The sequence below is a fragment of the Helianthus annuus genome, chromosome 4 (assembly GCF_002127325.2).
Source record: "Helianthus annuus cultivar XRQ/B chromosome 4, HanXRQr2.0-SUNRISE, whole genome shotgun sequence".
In the NCBI taxonomy this organism is placed as follows: domain Eukaryota; kingdom Viridiplantae; phylum Streptophyta; class Magnoliopsida; order Asterales; family Asteraceae; genus Helianthus; species Helianthus annuus.
The window spans coordinates 147,411,330-147,417,681 of NC_035436.2; the positions used below are offsets into that span (position 1 = coordinate 147,411,330).

At 34.9% G+C, this 6,352-nt stretch overlaps 1 long non-coding RNA gene across 1 annotated transcript; it reads left to right on the top strand.

Annotated features, from left to right (window-relative positions):
- The first annotated feature begins 674 nt into the window (after positions 1–674).
- Positions 675–2,826, top strand: LOC118491355. Its single transcript, XR_004891433.1, has 3 exons — positions 675–812; positions 1,354–1,407; positions 2,653–2,826. It is a non-coding gene; the product is annotated as an uncharacterized LOC118491355 (long non-coding RNA).
- Positions 2,827–6,352: the final 3,526 nt, after the last annotated feature.

Below are 6,352 nucleotides of genomic sequence, written 5' to 3' on the forward strand. Positions count from 1 at the left end.
AACTTGTTTTGGAAAGCAAATTTATTTGTCTCACAACATGGTGCATTTTTTTAGTCAACACATGCACCAACCCACTAATTCTCATTTACAACTTGCCCTTCGTTTACTTCGCTACTTGAAGAAAGCCCCAGGTAAAGGCATTTTCTTTAGAAAAGGCTCGGGTCTTAACAGTCGAGCCATTGCTAACTCTGACTGGGTTAAATGTCTGGATTCTAGACGTTCTGTCACAGGTTTTTTCATTTTTTACCGCAGTCACTGGTCTCGTGGAAAAGCAAGAAGCTGTTGGGACTAATCTTGTCATAACTCAAAACTTGAAGGGTGCTAAGTGGTTTAGTTTATTTATGGTGGAAGATTAATTATTTATGGTAGTTTTATTTTATTATTATTTAGGTTTTGTAACACCCCAAAATGTGCATACGTGATTATTATAATTTTCATAGTTTGTCCTAGTAAGAAATTATAAAAAATAACCAAAAACTAATAAGTTTTTGGAAAGAAAATAACATAACTAAATGATTACATTTAGTTTTAATAAAAGATGAAGGTGTTTAATGGAATTTAAGTATGGGTCAAACATAAAGGGCCAATTATGGAAAAGTGGAAAGTTGAGGTTTATAGATGAATAAAGTGCAGAATCTTAGTGTGTGTGTGTGTGTGTGTGTGTGTGTTCTGTACGTGTTCTAGAGAGAGGGAAAAAGGGAAGAACACCTTCAAGAACAAAAACTCAAAATTCAGCAAATTAGAAAGGAAATCGATGGTTAATCTCTTGCATGAGCCCTAATACATGATCATCTAAGCTCGTTTAACAAGTGGTAAGTTGTAGTTTTCGATTTGGATGATTTTGATATGAAGAGTATGGATGAAATTGACAAATTGCTTAAGTATGTTTGTGGAATAGTGTTGATTGATGAAGAAACCATGATTAGAAATATTTTTGAATGCTAATTTGAATGAAATTGATATGTTCATATGTTTTGATAGATAGCTCTTATAAATCATGAAGTGGGTTTTTGAGAATTGATCATGAATAGAAGTTTTTAGTCAAAATTATGATGTTAACTTGTAAACTAGAAGGTAGGATGAATATTTGTGTTAATGTTCATTCAATGAGATGATTTTAGTGATTGGGGATTTATGTATGTATAAAAATATGGTGTGTAAGAACATGAAAAATAACAATTTCTAAACAACAATGATCGACGCACACCAAGTGCTCGATGAAATGCATAGATGATAATTATGTGAACAAGTGACAGTTATTAGTACAATTCATGTTTAGAAAGTGAGTATGCGTTGTATATGGTGAAACGGATTCATGAGAACTAAAGAAAAAAATGAATGCGTTAAATGTAGGTGTGAAGGAAGAAGGTGCAAGCAACAAGAAACCTTAAGGCTTGCAAAATCAAGGTACGTTACTTGTACGATTAAAGTTTACTTGTAGTAATGTTTATTGATATATATCGTGGTATTCGAAATGCGTTATAGAATGGTCGTGTAATAGACCCATCACTAACGGGTCAAAGAAAAAGAATATATGTTGGAATGTTATGTAGTCGAACCGTATAAACGGGTCGCACTAAAAGAATGTATGTTGGAAAGTTATGTAGTCGAACCGTATGAACGGGTCGTACTAAAAGAATGTATGTTGGAATGTTATGTAGTCGAACCGTATGAACGGGTCGCACTAAAAGAATGTATTTTGGAAGGTTATGTAGTCGAACCGTATGAACGAGTCGCACTAAAAGAATGTATATTGGAATGTTATGTAGTTGAATCGTCTGAACGGGTCGCACTAAAAGAATGTATATGTTAGAATGTTATGTAGTCGAATCGTATGAACGGGTCGTACTAAAATAATGTATATGTTGGAATGTTATGTAGTCGAACCGTATGAAGGGTCGCACTAAAAAAATGTATGTTGGAAGGTTATGTAGTCGAAACGTATGAACAGGTCGCACTAAAAGAATGTATGTTGGAATGTTATGTAGTCGAACCGTATGAACGGTTCGTACTAAAAGAATGTATGTTGGAATGTTATGTAGTCGAACCATATGAACGGGTCGCACTAATAGAATGTATGTTGGTATGCTATGTAGTCGAACCGTATAAACGGGTCGCAAGAATAGAATGTATGTTGGAATGATATGTAGTCATGAATGCTAGTAACTTACATAAAACATAGTTAAAAGTAGCATAGTGGAGCATGATCGAATTGATGTGGTGAATATAGAAGGAATCGCTAAGAAAATGAAGTAGTAATGTATGTGGTATGACTCGTTTCGAATGGATCGAAATGGGTTGAAAATGAGATGGTAAAATGGATTAAGTAAGGACTTGATTGTAAACGGGTCAAAAATGATTAAATTGTATCAAGTATGTATGATATAAATTGACCCATTGTAAATGGGTTAATAAAGACTTGTATGATGAATAGCGGTAATGGTTGAGCATTGGCACGTTACTAACGGGTCGAATGGGTTGCATATATGAATGTTAATGAGATGTTGGAAGCTAAAACGGAAAGAATGGTTACAACAAGGATTGTTAGCAAAATGGTAACATTGTTAATGGGTTGAATAAGGATAAGTAATGAATGTTATGGGTTTGTTTGGTATAATGAATTAATGAATGTTTTGATGTTGTGTATGTTAGGTAAATCTCATCCTTAATAACGGCGATCCTGGATCGAACACACTACAACTCATGCCCAAAAATGCGCTTCCGTATAAGTTTTTGTGTCAAATGGGTCAAAACTCTCTTTTGGTTTATAAGATGTTCCTTTGTATTTAAGGTCTTTTGTAAGTAGATTAGTTGATGGTCATGGTTACTTAAATTTGAGCAAATGTAGTTTAAAAGTTATGATAGTCGTAATGTCATAATTAGCCGTACGGGGTATTTTGATGAAATTGTATGTGTCAAAATGAAAGTTTTAAATTTTTGACATTTTACATGTCGTTTTGACCGTATGTAAAAGTGGGTGTAAAAAGTTGGTATCAGAGCTGAGGTTTGAGGGATTCAAGCACAAATAACAGTGCTTGAACTCAAACTGGTAGCTCGCGCGATGGGTGTGTTCGCTCCAAGACCGCACATGAGGTAAAAGTTTAAGTTTTTGGTAGATGAAAGTGCGTATGATGTGTTTACGGTATGAATTTTTAAGTTAGTTATGTGGGGGAGTAATAATGGGGATGATACAGGGAGTTCGAGGACCCGTATGGTTGGAAATAGGCCTGGGAAATGATTAGAACAGCCAAGATACGATCAGCAGCGAAGCGACACCAGACTAGCCGTCGCCGACGCAGCTAGCTAGGCCGACGCCCAAATCCCCTGCCGACGCACAATTGTGGCCGACGCCACTTTTTGGGTGTCGTCGCCGACGTCATGTCCGGGTGTCGCTGATGGCCCGGGCTGTTTTAGTTCGCTGAAAATTTGTATTTTTCATATTTTTGGTTGCCGTACTTCCCGAAAGCCCATTTTTTATGATCCCATCAAGTTCTTAGAAGACATGTCAAACTATGTGGGGTCATAATAGTTTTAGAGTAATGGAATGTATAGAATGGCACAGAATGAATGACGAACGTAAGAGGTTGAGTTTGAAATGTATGAATAAAATAATGGATGAAGTAAATATAAATTAAAGTACTTTGATGCGTGAAAGAATATGATTTATTAATGAACGAAAATGAAAATGATGAGATTAGTGGTAAAATAACTTGAAGAATGTGAGTTAGATGGAATTCGTATGAGAATTCGGATAAATGTATGCTTTGATCAGAATTATGCATTAGAGGCTTGTACCTTGTGCTTGAATGGTGTGATACTTATGCGTATTTAATGATTTGCTTTATTATGATTAAGAGGCGAATATATGCTAAATGTGAATCATACGAGCTTATTGGTAAAGGATATGTTGGAATTATGTTATATAGTTACCTTGAATGATATTTGCTATTTGTAGAATCATGGAACATTAGCATGTGAAAGTACGTATATGTGAATGTATATGTGTATTTTTTAGAGGATCACGTAAATTATATATGTTATACAATACAAGTATGAAATGCGTAGGATATTAATATTATGGCCTACCATATTTAGATGAATACATGTTCAAAAGTTTAAAGTGTGTAAGCAAGACAGTTGACTTTCGGAAAGTCAACAGTATAGGGATATCATGGAATGGCCATTGGACACAATTGTTAAAGTAAAGAGTTAGTGTGTTATGTACTAAATGATTTATGTGTTATGCTCGATGATAGTTTAGTTGTATGGATTTGAAATGAGATAACTATTAATAAATGTCTCATTTATACGAAATTTGACTAACGGAAGTCAATTAACGTATGAATAGAAAGAAAGTGAATAGTTGTATGTATGCTCACATAAGCTAACAATGTTACGAACATAATGATATGTAAGAATGGAAATCTTGTTAATTGACCCAAGCATGGATGGAAAACGGGTTAAGAGGAAGCAATGAGGCAAGCATGAACATGGACGCTAAAGGTAAGTGATTTCGTAATCACTTCGAATTTATTTACATGAAGATGTATATGTGTTTGAATATTCGAAATCAAAGTGGAACGTATAAATAAATGAGAAATGTTAAGGTACGTTTTGTTGAAATGGTTGGCATAATGTTAAACCGGTAAGACCTCATTATAGGTGTAAACCGGTCATAAATTTTAGTTGAGAAGTTTTAAGACAGAAATGAGAACTTGGTAATGTTAATGAAAGGTATGGAAAGAATATTAGTTAAGATGTTAGCTAAAGACGTTTTGTAAGTATGTTCGAATTGAAAGTAAGTACAACGCGTACTATAATACTTATATCCAATAAGTACTAAGTGGTATTGACTTTAAAAGGTTAAATCGCAGAAGTCAGTAAATAATAGTTATTTACAAATTTTGGAAGTATTACATAAGAAATGCAATGTGTAATGTAGGATACTCATTGGTAAGGGATCTGTGCGAGAACGTAGGTGAATTAACACCAAATACAATGAATGAACAAATGAAAATGGTATATTAAGGGATGTTCATGTATTGACCCGTTGAGTACGGGTCAAACGAGTGGGAATGATACGTTAGGGAATGGTCATGTACTGAGCCGTTGTGTACGGGTCAAATGAACTAATGTTTTGAAAAAAAAAGAATATAGAAATGATTAGTATGTAAACAAGATGAGTTGATAAGCGCCATACTTGAAGGAATTTGAACGAAATATGTTAATCCTAAATTTTATAGATGAAGGGGGTAGAACTCTCGATGTGATAAAGCTGGTAGTGTTGAGAAAGGATGTGCATGAGCGGAAGCTCATCACACGGATGAATGAGGTTAATCCGGTTATGGTGAGAACTCATGAAGGAGCGGGACGATCTGGGCCGTGGATCATTGGTCTATGCAACGAAATCAAGGTTAATAAAATGCTTAACTCATGACTGATAATTAAGAATGTATAGATTGGATAGTACTTATGAATGAAACGAAGGGTGTGATAAGTACGGTATGGTATTGAATGTATGACTTCCAATGGTCAACATAAGAACGAATTTATGTCATTAGGAGGAAATCTCAAATTACTTGAGTGAAAATTTGAAGTATCGGCCAAACGCTCGTACGATGAACTCGCGCAACATATTTACTTAAGTAGAATAAGTAGTGCGTGAAGAGAGTTAATAATAAAGTCATGATTGAAATGATTTGAGGTTAAACCTAAGGGTGTGCATAGTACAAGTAATGGTAGCAAACGTAGAATGATGCTTAATTCTCGAGTCGAGTATGAAAAGAGTAATTTATGGTATGCTTTAGGAGTTTGTACTCCATATTTGAATGGTGTGGTGCACACCATATGTCGAGCTAGTTTCTTAATGGTAATTTAGAAATGAATGTGTGCTAAACATATAGCTTTGGACTTAGTAGAAAAGGGGTGATGTTGGATTATGTTAAATTGTTTACCTAAATGTAGTTGACAATTGTAGTATCATGAGAGCATTAGTATATATTGAATGGATTATCTATGTATATGGTGTCCCTAATATGGTCTACTATATAAAGATGGACATAAGTTTCAAAGTTAGAAAGGTAGCTTACCGGTTGGATTTACCACCGACATTGAATGGAATTCACAACACCTTCCATGTGTCACAACTACGGAAGTGTCTCACAGATGAAACAACTTACGTGCCACTCGATGATATCGAAGTGGATGAGAGAATGAATTATGTTGAAAGACCGATAGCTATCAAGGATTCTAAAGTAACGCATCTTTTTAACAAGGCCATTACACAAGTCCTAGTCCAATGGCAACACCAAAAGGGATTGGATCTAACATGGGAATCGGATGATGAAATACG